We start from the raw sequence: 20396 nt of genomic DNA, 5'->3' as shown, positions 1-20396 counted from the left end.
CCCAGTGTTTTTCATGATGTACTCTGCATATAATTTAAATAAGTAGAGTAACAATATACAGCCTTGACGTACTCCTTTTCCTATTTGGAACCAGTCTGTTGTTCGATGTCCACATCATGTGAAATGCCAGGCTGGATGAAGCACAATCTGGAATCAAGATTGCCAGGAGAAATATCAATAACCACAGATATGCAGATGACACCAGCTTTATGGCAGAAAGCAAGTACTAAAGAACCTCCTGATGAAAGTAAAAAAGGAGAGTGAAAAAGTTGGCTTAAAACTCAACATTCAGGAAACTTAGATCATGGCATCTGGTCCAATCACATCGTGACAAATAGAGGGGGAAACAGTGTAAACAGTGACAGACTTTATTTTGGGGGGCTCCAAAATCACTGCAGATGGTGACTGCAGCCATGCAATTAAAAGATGCTTACTCCTTGGAAGAAAAGCTATGACCAACCTAGACAGCATATTAAAAAGCAGAGACATTACTTTGCCAACAAAGTAATGTCCATCTAGTCCATCTAGTCAAAGCTATGGTTTCTCCAGTGGTCATGTATGGATGTGAGAGTTGCCCTAGAAAGAAAGTTGAGTGCAGAAGAATTGATGCTTTTGAACTGTGGTGTTGGAGGAGACTCTTGAGAGTCTGTTGGACTGCAGAGATCCAACCAGTCCATCCTGGGGGAAATCAGTCCTGAATATTCACTGGATGGACTGATACTGAAGCTGAAACTCCAATACTTTGGCCATCTGATGTGAAGAACTGACTTACTGGTAAAGACCCTGATGCTGGGAAAAATTGAATGTGGGAGAAAAAGAGGACGACAGAGGATGAGATAGTTGGATGGCATCACCGACTCAATGGACATGAGTTTGAGTAGACTCTGGTAGCTGGTGATGGACAGGGAAGCCTGACGTGCTGCAGTCCATGGGGTTGCAAAGAGTCAGACAAAACTTAGCAACTGAACTCACTGACTGACTGATAGTATAGAGAATGATACATTTTTAAAACCTTGAGAGTATCTACAGTTATTCACCACTGTGATCATTTAAAGATATGCAGTCTTCATTTTCTCATCTTTTTTTATTCAAATATTTCAGTTACACAAAAGATTACGGGTATGAGTTGGCCATAATCTTGGTTGACGAAACATTGTCATTATCCATCCATGCAAAACATTTCTTGTTATTACTGTGTTTTGTTTTCACTCTTTCCCTTTTTCCCTTGATTTTTTTCCTATATTCTCTATCTTGTACCCCATAGGTCCCCACTCCAGTGTATTTAGTATATCTCTTCGCTGTGTCAAGGATGATAAAATGTGTATCATTTTAAAAATAAAATGGGGACCACGAATTGATAGTGGGATACCATCCAAAATGGATTCTGGGATCTGACCCGAGAAGCTGTCATGGCTGAAACCCATAACAACCCTAACAGGCAAATATTATAGTTACTATTATTTTCAGTTCAGTTCAGTCACTCAGTTGTGTCTGACTCTTTGCAACCCCATGAATCACAGCACACTAGGCCTCCCTGTCCATCAACAACCCACGGAGTTCACCCAAACTCACGTCCATTGAGTCGGTGATACCATCCAGTCATCTCATCCTCTGTCGTCCCCTTCTCCTCCTGCCCTCAATCCCTCCCAGCATCAGGGTCTTTTCCAATGAGTCAGTTCTTTGCATGAAGTGGCCAAAGTATTGGAGTTTCAGCTTCAGCATCAGTCCTTCCAATGAACACCCAGGACTGATCTCCTTTAGGATGGACTGGTTGGACTCCTTGCAATCCAAGGGACTCTCAAGAGTGTTCTGAACATCACAGTTTAAAAGCATCAATACTTCAGTGCTCAGCTTTCTTCACAGTCCAACTCTCACATCCATACATGACCACTGGAAAAACTATAGCCTTGACTACATGGACCTTTGTTGGCAAGATAATATCTCTGCTTTTGAATATGCTATCTAGGTTGGTCATAACTTTCCTTTCAGGGAGTAAGCATCTTTTAATTTCATGGCTGCAGTCACCATCTGCAGTGATTTTGGAGCTCCAGAAAATAAATTCTGACACTGTTTCCACTGTTTCCCCATTTATTTCCCATGAAGTGATGGGACCAGATGCCATGATCTTGGGTTTTCTGAATGTTGAGCTTTAAGCCAACTTTTTCACTCTCCTCTTTCCCTTTCATCAAGAGGCGTTTTAGTTCCTCTTCACTTTCTGCCATAAGGGTAGTGTCATCTGCATATCTTAGGTTATTGATATTTCTCCTGGCAATCTTGATTCCAGTCTGTGTTTCTTCCAGCCCAGCATTTCTCACGATGTACTCTGCATAGTATTTTAACCACTGCCATTATTTCCATTTATAAATTTTAATGGTACCTCATCTAATAAAGAATCCACCTATAATGCAGGAGATGCCAGTTCAATTCCTGGTTGGGGAAGATCACCTGGAGAAGGGATAGGGTACCCACTCTTGTATTCTTGGGCTTCCCTTGTGACTCAGATTGTAAAGAATCTGCCTGCAATGCAGGTGACCTGGGTTTGATCCCTGGATCAGGGAGTCCCCTGGAGGAAGGCATGGCAGCCCGCTCCAGTATTCTTGCCTGAGAGTCTCCATGGACAGAGGTACCTGGCGGGCTACAGTTCATAAGGTTGCAAGAGTCTGACATGACTAAGCAGAGGCTCGTGAATTTTGATATTGATACCAAGAGATTAAAAATCTTGGCCAAGTCCAAAACCTATTATTTGGAAAATTGCAGCATTCAAATCAAAACTGTGTGGTTGGGAGCCTGTGTTTCTAGTTATCATTATGTTGTGTTATCTAAGTGCTTTCTTCATTTTTCATCATGTAGCACTCCCAAGAATTGCATTGCTGTATGATATACATATATACTGTCCTGAAGTTTTATCAGATTGATTCTAGGATGGCTGTACCTTTATAGTCTGCTTATAGTATATGAGTCCTCATTGCATTCATACCCAGAACTTAGTATATTCCTCCTTGGTGATTTTTCTCTCTTTGGCCAAATTCATGTGTGTTAAGTAGAAATCAAAATTTTAACTGCATTTATATATTTTCTAATGTATTTGAGTATATCTTCAAAATATGTGGTTTCCCTTTCTGTGAATTTTCTATTAATGTTATTAAGTAATGAAATAGAGAACACAGGCATTACTGATGAATAGCAAGGTTTCAGCAACTGTTATTATGTTTGATATTATTATACTATAGTATAATATATATTATAATATATAATAGTATATTTTCTATATGATTTTCTATATTTCTCAGGGAATTTGGAAGAGTTGCTAATCCCCTATAATTCTAGGGATTAGTAATATGGTCTTCTAATATTTTCCCATCCATTATTTTTTTCCAATGATATCCTTTGATTGAAATATTTATAATTATGATGTGATAATTACCTATTTTTATCTTAAGTACTTATGATATACAATCATTTTAGGAAGCTTTCCTGCCTCAGAGTTTAGGTACTATTCTCATATTATTTTCTATCATTGTAAGTGTTTCTTTTCATATTTTGATATTTTACCCATTTAAAGTTAACATTTATGTTTGACCTGTGATTAGGGTTTCTTTTTCCATGTAATGAGACTATTTTTCTTATAAAGTTAATTGAACAGCTCATCCTGTTTTTGCCTCATAGATTGTATGTTTCTAGGCCATCAGTTTTGTTTCTCTACTCTATTTTACAATAACTGTAAGACAGCAGTATATTAATTGCTATGGCTTTTTAATATGCCTTAGTGTATGGCAATGTCAGTTTTCACTATTTTTGCTCTTCTTCATAGTTGAAAGAGGAAATTGCAACCCACTCCGGTATTCTTGCTTGGAAAACCCCATGAGCAAAGGAGACTGGCAAGCTGAAGTCCATGGGGTCACAAAAGAGATGAAACGTGACATAGTAACTAAACAGTGAAGCAAATATGCATAAGCAATATTGAAATTAATTTTAATTGATAATATTCGTGTTTTCCTAAAAATCCTTGAGGATTAGATTGAAATTGCTTTATATATAAATAAATATAGGAAGTACTGAGATTTTTATAGTGTTAGATCATTTTATATATCAACATAGAATATCTCTGTATTTGGTCATTTAATAGAATTTTAAACTTCCATATATACAAGTCATATTTGTAAATGATATTTTACATTTTTTCATTGTTAATTGCTAATATAAAGAATGATATTTAAGTTGCTGCCGCTACTGCTGCTAAGTCACTTCAGTCGTGTCTGATACTGTGTGACCCCATAGATGGCAGCCCACCAGGCTCCCCCATCCCTGGGATTCTCCAGGCAAGAACACTCAAGTGGGTTGCCATTTCCTTCTCCAATGCATGAAAATGAAAAGTGAAAGTGAAGTCACTCAGTCGTGTCTGACTCTTAGCAACCCCATGGACTGTAGCCCTCTATTTAAGTATAATGATCAGGTGATTATCTTGAACTATCTATATAAATAAGTATAATAACTAGTGAAGCTATAGTTATAGTTCTTTGTTCCCAAAATAGGGACTGCATTGATTTCCTTGACTTATGCTGCATTATCTAGGATTTTCAGGTCTGTGCTAAACAGTCGTGATGATAGCGGACTATCCTTATCCTGTTGTTAATCTTAGAAAGAGGCTCTCTAAATTTATCCATTCAATTTATCCATTGAATGTTATATTTACTAAGCTTTTTAACAATGACCTTTACCAAGTTATCAAAGTCTAATTCTAATCCTTATTAATACTTTTCTTTTTGTGTAATGAATATATTTGTTTCATAAATCTTTTTATACAAAGAGATAATCTTGTGATTTTTTTCCTTTGACTTCATTGATGTAAATGTTTGTACTTACAAATAACATTGAGTCATCCTTGTATTTCTGACATAAAATATACATCACCACACTGTAGTTTTGAAAAATGTGCTATAATATTCATTTATTCAGTCTTTCATTTAGAACTTTGTGTATGTGTTTTTGTTTGTCAGTATTTTTTATTTCAGCTGTTCTGATAGGTCTATAGTAATATTTTTAATTGAAATATAGTTGATCTACAATATTATATTAGTTTCAGTTTTATGGCATAACAGTTCAGTGTTTTTACAAATTATACTCCATTAAAAGTCATTATAAAATAATGACTATAATCCGCTTTTCTATATATTCTATAGAATATATCATTGTTGCTTATCTGTTTTATAAAAATAGTTTTCCTCTCCATCCCTCCCTCTCTGATAACCACTAGTCCATTTCTATACCTGTCAGTCTGTTTCTGTTTTTGCTAAATATATTTATTTTTATTATTTTAGATTTCCCATACAAGTAATACTGTCTAGTATTTGTCTTTCTTCTCTGATTTATTTTATTAAGCATAGTATTCTTTAGGTTGATCCACATTGCTACAAATGACAGAATTTCAATCTTTTTATGGCTGAGTAATATTCCAGTGTGTGTGTGTGTATGTGTGTGCGTATGTATGTGTGTACACATGCATAAATATATAATGTGAGATATATATATTCCGTATCTTCTTTATCCAGTAATGTATTGATGGACACATGGGTTGCTTCCATGTCTTGGCTATTATAAGCAGTGCTCTTGTGAACATCAGTGTGCTCAGATCTTGTTGAATTAGTGTTTTCATGCTTTGCAGCTATATACCTAGGACTAGAATTGCAGGGTCATACAGTGGTTCTATTATTAGTGTTTTGAATTTTTAAGTCTCAGACCATAGCTTAAATTGGTCTAAGGTTTATTTTTCTTCTTATCTAGTTTTGGTGTCAATTTTATGTGATTGTCATTGGTTTAAGTGCTTCTCCTCTTTCAATCTTCTAGAACAAATTGAGATCTTTTCTTAAAGAGTTTGTTGGCATTTATCAGTAGAATCATCCTGCTAGAAGCTCATTTTTTCACAAAGGATTTACCTCACTGTCTAACCGCTCTTCCTCAAAATGCACCTTTCTTCATGCATTTTATACAAATCACATTGGTATAGTTTGAAATATTCATTCTGAATATTTATGAATATGCACTATTATTAGTCTTGCTCACTTGGACAGTAGCAAACTTAATAACATCTTTACCCCATATTTCATTTCTGTGTCTTAGATTTATTGTTCTTGATGCTGGTAATATCTGCTAAATGTTATTTCAAAAGGATATCTGTTGTGTATTCATCCTAAGATCTTTTATGCTAGAGTATATATATGTTTTAGCCTCAGATTTAGTTATTTTTCAGCTGCAAATTGCATCTCTAGCTCATGCTCTTTTCCTTAAATATTGCAAGTATGATTTTCTTGCCTACATGCATTCACTCCTTGACATGAATGATTAACACTTGCTAATTTTTTAGTGATTTGCTTTTATCTTTTGAAAGCTATTCTTGCCTAGAAAATCCCATGGACAGAGGAATCTGGTAGTCCATGGGGCCACAAAGAGTCGGGACATGACTGAGTGACTTCACTTTCTTTCTTTCTTTGAAAGCTATTGTAATTTAAATTTTGATTTGATATTTAATTTTTTAATCATAATATATCATAATATGGGTTTTTTGGTTACTATTGTTTGGTAGTCCCTGAGCAATTTCTATAATGTTTCTACTTTACATCAAGAAAATTCATTATTCTTAATTCTGTACTTTCTTACCTCTATTTTTTTCAGTGTTTGAGACTCATAAGAGACAGTCATGTCCACTTGTATGTATCTCTTATCCAAATATGTTAGTGATTCTCCACAAGCACGTTTTGTCACTCAGAGACATTTGGAAATATCTGAAGATTTCTGGGTTTTGGAACTTTAAGAATACTGGCATCTGAGTTGAGACTGAGGATGTTGTTAAATATCACATAATACACAAGAATTGACCTCATAACAAAAACATTATCCATTCCAAATATATATAGTCCCAAAGCTAAGAAATTCTGTCTTAGCTCTTCAGTTATTATTTCCATGCTTTGATCTCATCCTATGAGAGATCCATATTTGATCTTCTAACTTAACAGCTTGTTTTTATAGAGTACATTTTTCCATTTCTCCATCTATTGAAATCTATGTTGCATATATTACATTTTTCATATCAAGTTTTCTTTTTATCTCCTTGATTGAATTTATTGTGCTTTTAAATTTATTTTTGTTCTACCCTATTAATTTTGACTCCTCTCATATACATTTTTCTCTTTTCCTATTTAACCAAAGTTCTCACATCCCTCAGATGCTTCATATTTCTTCTCTGTGAGTTCATCTTTTTTTCCCCTTAAGATTATCAAATGTCTGACCCAGCAGTATGTAAGTGAAGAAGATGGGAGAGGGACAAAAGGGCTTGGAGATTAGCCTTCTTTTGCTGGCACAGTCCTTCCTCATACCCCACCTTTAATCTAAGGCAAATATCACTTACACTTTGCAAGCTCACGTCTCCATCCCAGGCATCTCTAGGACAAGTCAGTCTTCACTATAATTGCTCACTAAAGGAGTCAAAGAACAAAATAGGGGAAGTCTGAGGAAAGAACACATAGAGGCTAGACAGCCCCATGATGACCAAAGGATGAGAACTAACACATTAGAATGGAAAGAAAAAGAGCTCTAGGAAGCCTAACGCTCTCCTCCATTTCAGCTCATATTACCCACCTATCTCTCCTTTCCAATTGCAGTAGAGACATTTCTGGTACATTAGATGTAAGAGAGACAATACTTTTCTTAAGCATAAAGAAATTGGATAGTAGATAACAACTACTTTCAAAATGTTCACCAAATAGATCTGCTTGCTTGAAATTTACACTTGAACCACATTTAAATTTGTCCCTCAGTAAAACAGGTAGACCTAAGGGAATAAAGAATCACGGCCAGAAAAATCACAGCACTATCTTAAAACAAAGTGAACAATCAGTTATGGAGACCTGTTAATTCCAATCTTTAAAATATATCTACAATCTATTCACATATTTCCATTTTCCTTAGATTAATTTAGGCTATTATTCTATTTTACCTGAAATATGATGGCCTCCTAACTCATGTATTTTTTCCCATTCTTCCTATTTATTTTCCACATATCTGCCAGTGAGATCTTTCAAAATCTGCAGGTTTCATCATACCACTATGTTTTCTGAAAACTTTTAATCGCTTCTCTTTGTCCTGAAGTACAAGCTCATAATTCCACTGTGCAATGCCACTTGTTCTAGCCCTTTGGTTTTCTGCCACTGTTATCTCTCCTTGCCCTCTTCACCTTTGTGAATCTAGATTTATTTGGTATCCTCAAATTTTCATTTTCTCCTTTATTTTATTTTCCTTTAACACTCTACTCCTTACTCCCATGGTAATTTCTTACTTATCCCTCAGATTTTAGTTTAAATGAAGGAAGCACTCCATGATGAAAATCTTTATAATATTCCTCACAATGTGAAACAACTATTTTCATTTTTCTCTCTGTCTCATTTTAGAATATACAAATTGCGAAGACAGGGACTCAAACTCATTGTATCCTAAACACCTAGCTTGGTGGCCATAGTCTAGCTAGGTTATATGAATATCAAGGATAGTGAAATGTCCCTCATTATCCCTCTATAATTCTTGTGGCTAGGATTATAATAAAATTGACACAAAACAGATTAACGAGAAAAAAGAAAAAATAATAATTTGTGCATGTAGAGGTCTCATAGAAATGGAAGGGACCTAAGAAGTGGCCAAAGCAGGCAACTTCTATGCTTTTTAGACAAAGAAATAATAAACTTGTGAGGAATTGACAGGACAAAGAAACTTAAGTGTTGGGTGTTCAGTTGCTGAAGAATCTAAAGAAAGTTTGAACTGTAGTAGTAAATTAAAGAAGTAACAAGGTAACTTATTGCTCTGGGGGCTTTTTGGCTTAAATTCCTGATCTCTGACCATAGAGGTGCCCTTCTACTATCAGATTCAGGGAGTGCATCTTTCACATAGGAGACACTTTTTTTTCCTTGCCTTCAGCTAAACATAGAGGATGGTCAATGTCCTTTATGCATTGGCTATTTCTTGAGTAACTGTATTCAAAATAATTAGTATGCCATAGTGTCATATTTTGGGGTGGCCTGCCTTGAGCCCCAACATGAATACATGAAAAAATGAAAGCAAAAACAAAACTTTAGAAGAGTTGTATTGTCCAATAACCATTCTGTGCTTGCCTGCTTATTTTCATTTGTAAGAATGTACATCAGTGAATAAATAAAAAAAAAAAGAGGTCCCAAGCCATGTTTGAAAAAACTAGACATTAAGTATTCATTTCATATCAATAAGATATTATATTAGCCTTTCTGTTCACAGTTCATTTCTTCTTTTGAATACTGCTCGTGTATGGCTGACTCAACTAGAGAAACCATTTTGTCTTTTATAGGAATAGTGGTGTGGCTCATAATTGGCTGAGGATCTCTGGAGGATTCTCCTAAAGTAGTTCACTTCCTAAGCCCCTGTCACCACACAGAGATAATTATTTCTATGATTTATGTGCTTCCAAGAAACCTTTGTTGAAGATAACCTTTTCCAGTCACATGTATTATGTATCTGTTACAGTTATCTTGAGATTTAGAATTTTCCTCTGCTTTCATGGATCTTTTTTGGCTTATTTACAGGTGCGAAAATTGCCTTGATTTTCTTATATAGAGGTCAAATTGTTGCTTTTTTTTTTTTCTCTTCGTTCTGAACAACTTTATGGGTATTCTGACTAGTTTTGGTTGGGTTTTAGAAATGTAAACTCCCTAGCTTTTTGGTTTTTAAAATGCCTAGGCTGTCATATTCTTAAAATATAGTTTAGACTTCTGCCAAATTGTCAATAGAAAAGTAAGAAAAAAAATATTGGTAATCTTTTAAACTTGTGCTTAAAAATTTTTACATAAAATAGCTATTTATATGAACAAACAGTGTTTAAACAAAATATTGTGTTTACATGTAATATTCAAAGTTTGAACTGTTTTGCTATCTCAAGTAAGTATTTAAAATAATATAACAAATCATGTACCTCCAAGGAACCATCTTTGCTTTTATGGCCATTTCCCACAAAATAAAAGAAAATGTCCCTAGCAAATATTGTTTGTAATACACTGAAATTTGAAGGAGTAGTTGGAACAATAACAAGCCATTTGCAGTTTAGTGTTATGGGTATTACTGCTCTACTTTGTAGCCAAAAGAATAAAAAGATATTGCAAAATGCAATTAAAAATAACCTTCTCTTTATGTTTCACATTATCCATGCTGAGATTTCTTTTCTTTCTTTTTTTCCCATCTAATTACAGATGAAGTTGTGTAAATGTGTTGAGTGTAACATTATTTAAGACAATCACTTTATATCAAGGCCTTACAAAATTTATTTTGCCCCATACTTTAATTAATTCAATGGATTGCTTTTATAGAAAATTTAAAATAAAAAACTGAAATTAAATCAACAAAAATTTCTTAAAGAGAAAATAGGAAAATTTGTGGAAAATTCTTAAAGAGATGGGAATATGAGTCTACCTTACCCACCTCCTGAGAACGCTGTGTGCTGGTCAACAAGCAACAGTTAGAACTGGACATGGAACAACAGACTGGTTCCAAATTGGGAAATGAGTACATCAAGGCGGTATATTGTCACCCTGTTTCTTTAACTTATATGCAGAGTACATCATGAGAAATGCTGGGCTAGGGGAAGCCCAAGCCTGAATCAGGATTTCTGGGTGAAATATCATTAACCTCAGATATGCAGATGACACCACCCTTATGGCAGAAAGTGAGGAAGAACTAAAGAGCCTCTTGGTGAAAGTGAAACAGGAGAGTGAAAAAGTTGGCTTAAAACTCAACATTCAGAAAACTAAGATCATGACATATGGTCCCATCACTTCATGGCAAATAGATAGGGAAACACCAGAAGCAGTGACAGACTTTATTTTGTGGGGCTCCAAAATCACTGCAGATGTTGACTGAAGCCATGATATCAAAAGATGCTTGCTCCTTGAAAGATAAAGCTATGACCAACCTAGACAGCATATTAAAAAGCAGAGACATTACTTTGCCAACAAAGGTCCATCTAGTCAAAGCTATAATTTTTCTGGTAGTCATATATGGAAGTGAGAGTTGGACTAGGAAAAAGGCTGAGTGCCGAAGAAATGATGTTTTTGAATGAGGTGTTGGAAAAGGCTCTTGAGAGTCCCTTGGACTACAAGGAGATCCAACCAGTCAATCCTAAAGGAAATAATCCTGAATATTCATTGGAAGGACTGATGCTGAAGCTGAAACTCCAATACTTTGGCCACCTGATGCAAAGAACTGACTCATTGGGAAAAAAAAAAAAAAAAAAACCCTTAAGCTAGGAAAGATTGAAGGCAGGAAGAGAAGGGGAAGGAGGAGGAGGCAGAGGATGAGATGGTTGGATGGCATCACCAACTCTATGGATATGAGTTTGAGTAAGCTCAGAGAATTGGTGATGGACAGGGAAGCTTGACGTTCTGCAGTCCATGGAGTCGCAGAGTCAGACATGAGTGAGTGACTGAACTGACTGAGACTGTATCCCACCAGGCTGCTTCTGTCCATGGAATTCTTTAGGCAAGAATACTGGAGTGGGTACCCATTTCCTTCTCCAGGGGATCTTCCCAACCCAGGGATTGAACCTGGATCTCCTGCATTGCAGGCAGACTCTACTATGTGTATTTATCTATAAACAACACAAATAACATATATACATTAAATGTGTACAGCTATTTGTATATCAATCATACCTTGATAAAGTTGTTAAAAGTTTCTTAGTCATTACTACTTATGTTTCTATTCCTACTATAGAAAGTGGTGTGGAGTTCTAGATTATTTTATCTTAGGGTATTTGACAATAGATTAGGTTTCTTAGGTTTTTAATTTCAGATAAATAATATATTTCTTCTCTAATGCAATATGATCTTATATATTAAGGTCTACCATGCATTGAGAGCCATGGGTAGAACAGTTGGTTTATCCAACATAATTTCTAAATCTTACCTTTTCCTTCTGATAGTAGTAGAAGTATCTTTTCTACAAAGAAAAAGACTGAAATTTGGATGAGGTTAAGTGACAGTCTCAGATTAACACAGGTAATAAGTGGTAATGGTTTTGCAGGGATGACATTTTGATCAGGGTTCATTGTCAGAGAAGAAAAGCTGTCTTTTTTCACTAACTGAACAAATGAGTCTTATCTTAACTATTAACTTGTTGTTTTAAGAAACAATAATAATAAAGATAATCTCAAAATATATAGTATATATGTTACCAAGTAATTTCAAAAATTAATTTTTACTGATCTAGATAATTTTTTGACCATCGCTAAGCATTCATGTATTTCAGAAAAGTTATTATATTAACTCCTAAATTACAAGAAAGAGTAAAATAAATTTAACATGAAAGTTTCAAGGTAAATATAGCTTTTAGTACTCATTTCATTGCTGGTTCTTGATAAATTGTGTCTCAATTACATTCAGTCAATATTTGTTGTTACCATGTATATCCTTATAAATGTGCCTTTATGATTAGTTGCTTGATGTTCTTTTTTGGAAATTAATGTACTGTACTTCGACTAAAAAAGAAAATAACTTCCTAAATATAAATAAATATAAAAATAAAAGTTTTTAAATAATTTGTGTCTTTAAATTTAGCTAGAAAAAAATTATATGTAGTATAGCCAATAAATGTATTATAACCAAAGTTCCAAACTTTCTATTAGTGAAAAATTTAACCCTTTGTGCCACATTAGGAAAACTGTCTTAATTTAATAAAATATGCCAAACACTAGCAAACTGCTGCTAAGACATACAGTTCTAAAAAGAGTACTTAATTTTATATGCATACACATATGGCTGACAGTTATTTTTGCTACTGGTAGAAAATAAAAATTTTCCCCAAAATCAAGTATAGTAAGTGCTATTGACACTAGTATAGTGCCAAATTGAACCTTAGCCATCTTAAAGTTAACATTCCATGTTTAACATTATAAGGCTCGGGGCATGTAATTATTTGCAGTTTTCTGGAACTCAGCATTTAACCTAGTGCTTTGGGAGAGTGTTAGGCTCAAGTCAAGAATTTACCTAAAGGAGGAGGAAGACAGCTGCATGGCACAAGCACAGGCATCTCTTGAGTCTTGCTTTCTGCTTGTCCTTAGGTGTGAGATACTCTCCTATGAAGAGTTCAAAAGAAATTTTGTGTGTGAAGAAATGCCATGGAAAATTCTTAAAGCTGATCTTTATTGGGAATTTTGAGATAAAAGAGAATGTTAACATTGTTCTTAGTTGCTCAATTGTGTCTGACTCTTTGCAACCCTGTGGACTGTAGCCCACCAGGCTCTTCTCCATGGGATTTCTCCAGGCAAGTACCCTCCACTATGGGATCTTCCCAACCCAGGGATCGAACCCAGGTCTCCCACATTGAAGTACCCTCCACTATGGGATCTTCCCAACCCAGGGATCGAACCCAGGTCTCCCACATTGCAGATGGATTCTTTACCATCTGAGTCGCCATAAATGACAGTGTTCGTGAACTTAAGAATATGGCAGAATGTGGGGACTTTATCATTTTAGAATATTCATGGCTTCAGTTTGATAAGATCATAAAAATACTCTGTGTAATAACCTGTTGGGTATCTCTGACCCCATATCTTACTAGCTTTGAGTGACCCTAGGCAAGTCACTTAAATTTTCCTTAACTCAATTCCTTGCTTTCTATTAAAAAAAAAAAAAAATTTCCCTGTTTTACGTGTTTTGTAACTTTTAGTGATTTATAATATTTTAAAATTTTCTAATTTCTTTGCTAAGTGTCTCAAACGTTTTATTTTTCACAAGATTAAAAAAAAATTCTAGAATATGCTTCACAGTTTCAAGATTCCACTGCTGCTACTGCTGCTGTTAAGTGACTTCAGTCGTGTCTGACTCTGTGAGACCCCATAGACGGCAGCCCACTAGACGGCAGCCCACTAGGCTTCCCCGTCCCTGGGATTCTCCAGGCAAGAACACTGGAGTGGGTTGCCATTTCCTTCTCCAATGCATGAAAATGAAAAGTGGAAGTGAAGTCGCTCAGTTATGTCCAACTCTTAGTGATCCCATGGACTGCAGCCTACCAGGCTCCTCCGGCCATGAGATTTTCCAGGCAAGAGTACAGGAGTGGGGTGCCATTGTCTTCTCCTCAAGATCCCACACTTCACATTAAATTTTCCCAACACTAAGGTATCTAATCATAATAAAATGTTAATGTAAAACTCTGTCATCTGGAATCATATCTAATGTGATTTTACAAATAAGATAGAAAATGTCCATATTCTGTCCTATAATGTGAATTATCTGTCAGGTAATAAAGACTTACTGATCAGTGGCTTTATATTTATAAGAGAAAAAGTGTGACTCTAGTCATATTTATGTGATACTGGAAACTTGACCCTTTCCCCATGTGATTCAAATTTATATCTTTATTTATAAGTATGTACCAGTATCTCCTGTCTAAGATATAGTAATTCCCTGCCACTTGATAAGGTTTGTCTTTGATCCTGTGAAAATATTAGTTTACTTCTTCTGACATATACCCCAGAATTCACCATTAAATACTATTTGGCCCAGCACTCACTAGCAGGCCTGTTGCTGGAGTTAGTTATGATGCAATTGCATCTCTTTGTTATGTGCTTTCTTGGAAAAGGATCCAACATTTGCCATAGCCAGTTTCTGCTCTCATCTCCTGAATTCAATTCAGCATTAAATGAGGCTGAGGGAGAGAGCTAACAGTGGGCTAACCAGTCCCATCAAAAGTGAGCAGAACTAGAATGTCAAGACCTGCCACTGTATGATTAGGTGACTTTGAGAATTATGGATGATGTTAGAAATGATTCTAGTAATAAGGTTATAATGCTTTCTAATAATCCAATATTTAAGATTTCAACTATTGTATATTATATACATTTGTATTATTAATGACAATATAATATTTTAATTTTAACCATCTTTCAGAAGACTAAAATAGTCTTACTTTTAGAGACATCTCTATGTGTTGATTTAAATATATGAATATTTAGGCAACATGAGATTTTGACTTGTCCTTGAAGTTAGATTTTAAGCATTGATAGATTCAGTTCAGTTCAGTTCAGCTGCTCAGTTGTGTCTGACCCTTTGCGACCCCATGAAATGCAGCACACCAGCCCTCCCTGTCCATCACCAACTCCTGGAGTTCACTCAAACTCACGTACATTGAGTTGGTGATGCCATCCAGCCATCTCATCCTCTGTCATCTCCTTTTCCTCCTGCCCCCAATCCCTCCCAGCATCAGAGTCTTTTCCAATAAGTCAACGCTTCGCATGAGGTGGCCAAAGTACTGGAGTTTCAGCTTTAGCATTATTCCTTCCAAAGAACACCCAGGACTGATCTCCTTTAGAATGGACTGGTTGGATCTCCTTGCAGTCCAAGGAACTCTCCAGAGTCTTCTCCGACACCACAGTTCAAAAGCATCAATTCTTCAGCGTTCAGCTTTCTTCACAGTCCAACTCTCATATCCATACATGACCACAGGAAAAACCATAGCTTTGACTAGATGGACCTTTGTTGGCAAAGTAATGTCTCTGCTTTTCAATATGCTACTAGGTTGGTCATAACTTTCCTTCCAAGGAGTAAGCATCTTTTAATTTCATGGCTGCAGTCACCATCTGCAGTGATTTTGGAGCCCCCCAAAATAAATTCTGACACTGTTTCCCCTGTTTCCCCATCTATTTCCCATGAAGTGATGCCTTTTCTAAAACCAGCTTGAACATCTGGAAGTTCACGGTTCACGTATTGCTAAAACCTGGCTTGGAGAATTTCCAGCAGCTAAATGCTAGTTAATACCACTCCTTATAAACAAAAATCTGCACTGGAGTTAAATAATTTTTTCAACATGCCATCTTTTTGGATTTTGACTCTGTTAGAAGTCCATCATATAAGTATTTGATGTTCAAGAGAATAATATTTTTATCACTACAGTGTTGAAATAATTTAGCAACTAGGCTTTGGAACTTAGAACAAATCCTGACAAGATCAGAGTAATATTTGTCCCCTTGGAATATTGGTCAAGAAAAATATAACACACTGCCTTGTCACATCTCAGTAGAACAATGCTCCTGCCCTTTCTACCAGCTAGTGATCTGAGTTAGAAAAATATCTTGAGGTATAAAATTCATATTTAAGATTCAAAGTGATACATTTCTTAGGTATGGATAAAACTCTCTAAAGACTTATCCACTTTTGTAGTTAAAGCTTTATACATTGTTTGAGGAACTTAACCCTGTATTTGTTCAACAAATACTTAAGGATTACATACTGTATAGCAGGCACTGAGATGTAATGGTATTGGAGTATACAAGTATTACCTGCATCTCAGTGAAATCAAATAAGTGAATTTTGGGGGGAATTTTTCTGTGTGAGGAGGTATCCTTGAGTCCAGTTCTAGTCTTTTTCTTCTTTTTAATTTAAAATTTTATTTATTTATTTATTTATTTTTGACTGTGCTGGGTCTTTGTTCCTGTACGTGGGCTTCTCACTGAGGTGAGTTACCCTGTGGCAGAGCACAGCTCTAAGCATGCAGACTTCAGTAGTTGTGGTAGGTTGGCTTAGTTGCTGTGCATGTGGGATCTTCCTGGATCAGGAATCAAACTCATGTCCCCTAATTTGGCAGGAGGATTCTTAACCACTGGATCACCATGGATTTCCAAGTCCTAGTCTCTCTAAAGCTATTTTAATGAAGGTTTTCACATCCACAGTTTTTATTGATTTAAAGATACACTATTGATTTTGGAAAAGGAACATAGAAAGGACGCTTCAAGATAATATGGGGCTGAAAATGGTAGTGTTTGTGTTTGTAGTAGTGTTTGGAATAGTAAATGTGTGGTTCTATCTATGTTGTTGAAAAAATACTATTTCCATGGTTTCCAAAGCATGGTTTTAGTTCTTCTCACAGAGAATAATTAACAGTAACTTAATTATAGGTGAGAATCCTCCAAAGTACCTGAATAGGTTTCACAGTAAAATATGTCAATTTGAAGGCATCTCACCACTTGCTTTTAGTGACTGCTTTGAGAAGTCCTTTGGCCACCTGATGTGAAGAACAGACTCATTTGATAAGACCATGATGCTGGGAAAGATTGAAGGTGGGAGAAGGGGATGACAGAGGATGAGATGGATGACAGAGGATAAGATGGTTGGATGGTATCACTGACTCAATGGATATGAGTTTGAGTAAACTCCAGGAGTTGGTGATGGGCAGGGAGGTCTGGCATGCCACAGTCCATGGAGTCACAAAGAGTCAGACACAACTGAGCTACTGAACTGAACTGAACTTGAGAAGAGGTCTTTGCCTAAGGAGCTGGTTACCTATGAACTCAATAATGCTTCCAACAGCAGCCAAGGATCTGATTCTGGGAGCTATCACTGCCTCTTCTCAAATCTGTGACTACAGCTTCCTGATTAGAATAAATGCATTGGTACATAAGTTCCTCCAAGACTTCTCTGTTATTCTTTCAAACTCTTGATATACCAAAATCCCAACTGAACTCTGTGTTTCAGGCCAGATTTGAAGGATAACTCTCTTGTGTTTTATGATAGAAGAAAACAATTTGGATAGCATATTTTTTCTAACCCTTGACATATTTTCTTTACTTATTTGAATGTATTTATTGTAGATTCTTTAAATACTTTGTCATCTAAATATATTATCAGAATCAACTTGGAATCTCATTCTTTTGTATATTCTGAATATAGATTGTACTTTCTAATTTCTTTGTATATCTACTGAGATTTAGTTGAAATTGAGCATTATAAATAATATCAATGTATTTCCAACTTGAAATATGATCTGTGGCATATTTTACTGGCAAGTAAAATGTAATTTTATTCTGGTATTTTCTGAAACTATAACTAGGGAGACTAGACAGTGCCCTTAGTTCCAGAAAGACACTATCAAAATTAGAATTCCTCTGGTTTCCCTCTGCCTAGGACATTTCACAGAGCCTTTAAATAATAGAATTGTTTTAATTTTTTTATTTGGTTTATAATTGTTATTTGTAGAAATCACAGCCACTCACTATTCTGCCATTACAATAAGTATTCCTGCTCTTTCATTTATATTCATAGGTTTTTCACTATTAGGACTCAGACATGAATGCATGAATTCACTGAATAGAATTAAAATAGAAAAGGCAACTACTGGTAGCTACTATTTTCAGAATTGTCCCTGCATTCTGAAGGCTGTCTGTATATTTGAATCAAGCCTGTTCCCACTATTCTTTTGATGAATTATTTCCCAGAAATCACCACTGTCCCTCTGCAATAAACTCCTGACAGGTTAGTTGGCTTCTTCCAGTCAGTTACTAATAGTAAGCCTTAAAGGAAAATATAATGTAGTTACTCTACTTTGTTTTCATATCACGTAAGCCTAGATAAGGTAAGCTTTTTAGATGTAATTGCTAGGCCAGTAGAATCTTTCATCTTTCTTTTTTTCTTGTTTTTTTTTTTTTTTTTCTGAAAGAGGGTTGAAATTTCTAGGTTGTTTTACTTTTGTCTGATACTCACAGAAAAAATAACTTTTAAACTTACGTAGTTAGTCATTGAATTAGTGAGTGACAGAAATATTTCTTTTAATAAATATCCTTTTGGCTAAAAACTTTATATTGGAAAATGAAAGATTAAAACATTTTTCTTTCTTTTTCAATATGGGAAGATACACTGCTGCTTTGGTATTTCCAGAGAAAGAGAAGCACAAAAGATGCTGTTCTTGTGATTTTTTTTTCTGTTAGATCTCTTTAGAGATTTTAAAAGGCAAATGTTAGGGATAAGAGCCCATGCAGAGGCAAGGTATCATAAAGGACATGGCTGACTCCAGGCGTACACCAGCTGTGCAAACATCATTTCTGCTGCAGATAATAGTGTAGATCACTACAGATATTTTAAACAGCACTACCTATCATAATGAACATTGGATTTTTCAGAAACAATATATTAGTAACAAAAGATTTTAAAAATCTCATGATTCAGTAAATATACTTCAGGATTCAGTAAGTACTTGAATGTGAATTAAATTATTGAATAAAAATATGATTTTTAAACTGCATATTTTATTACATCTATTATATTACATGTATATTATGTGACATCTATTATATCATTTTATTACATGTGAGAGTTAAATGTATTTTAACAAATACAGTGCTTCTTTTTATAGACTTTGTAATAACATTTTAGAAGACATCACCTCATATAAACACAAGTGTTTCTTAAAACATCAAACCATTCTACAAATCTTTAAAAATACAGTTTCAAGGGGAAAAAATTGAATTTCCTCCTTCAGATCCTTGCCTTCACTTTCAAGGCTAATGGCCACTGAAGTACCATGAGCTCTGCTCATTCAGATCAGATTGATGCTCAAGCCACAGTGCACCTTCTGCAGGCTCCTCACAGGGTTATAGCTCTATGCATCCTGGGCTCCTCCATCACTTACACGGCAGCAACTCTTATAGCTGCCTTGGGAGAAGGTGAGCTTGTACTTTATATCTCTTTCCTTGAAGCAAAAACAATGTTTCAGAGGTAGGCTGAAGATAAGAACTAAATAGAAAGGTTCATTAATACATCTTTTTAAAACCCAGTGCATCCACTTCTAGTTATAGGATATCCCATATTGTATGAATAATAGTTCCTTAAATCTTAAAATTAACACAAAGAAGATTTCATTTCCAAATAGATAAACAGGTAATACCCTTGGAGAAGGAAATGGCAAACGACTCCAGCATTCATGCCTGGGAAATACAACGGACAGAGGAGCCTGGCAGGCTACAGTTCATGGGGGCACCAAAGAATCAGACATGATTCTTAGTGACTAAACAACAACAAAGCAGATAATTAAACATTTGTCTTAGATTCCACCTCATAGACAAAATCTCCAACAGTATATTTCTTATATTATTAATATCCTCAAATATTCTTTTTCTTTGTAATTGAACAAACAGTCCACCTATATATTCCATGGACTGTATAGTCCACGGGGTCGCAAAGAGTCAGACACTACTGAGAGGCTTTCACACTTCATTTATATATCCAGTTGAGGTTAAGAGTTGCTGTCTTCAGTATGTGAGAAGATTCCATCCTTCTTTCAAGTATTTTATTTTTATTATTCCTCTACTTTTGACCCTTAGTAACCATGATTTTAGAATTAATATTTTGACTCGTGTGAAAAAAAATGATGCTTGCCATAAAATACTGCAAATATTCAAATACCTCTGCTTAAAGATAATGATTCTGCCAATGCATTATTTGTGTTTGGTGGGCGACAGTAGTGCATGCTTCCATTGACTATTTCCTTTGTTGATCAAATAGATATAGGCTCAAGATGTTTAAGAGCTGAGGATTGCCTGTGACATGTGGATTTTTATATGCTAA

Source organism: Ovis canadensis, chromosome 2 (genome assembly GCF_042477335.2).
Source record: "Ovis canadensis isolate MfBH-ARS-UI-01 breed Bighorn chromosome 2, ARS-UI_OviCan_v2, whole genome shotgun sequence".
Classification (NCBI taxonomy): Eukaryota; Metazoa; Chordata; class Mammalia; order Artiodactyla; family Bovidae; genus Ovis; species Ovis canadensis.
The sequence above is the reverse complement of the archived record's forward strand: the minus strand, read 5'-3'. Positions refer to the sequence as shown.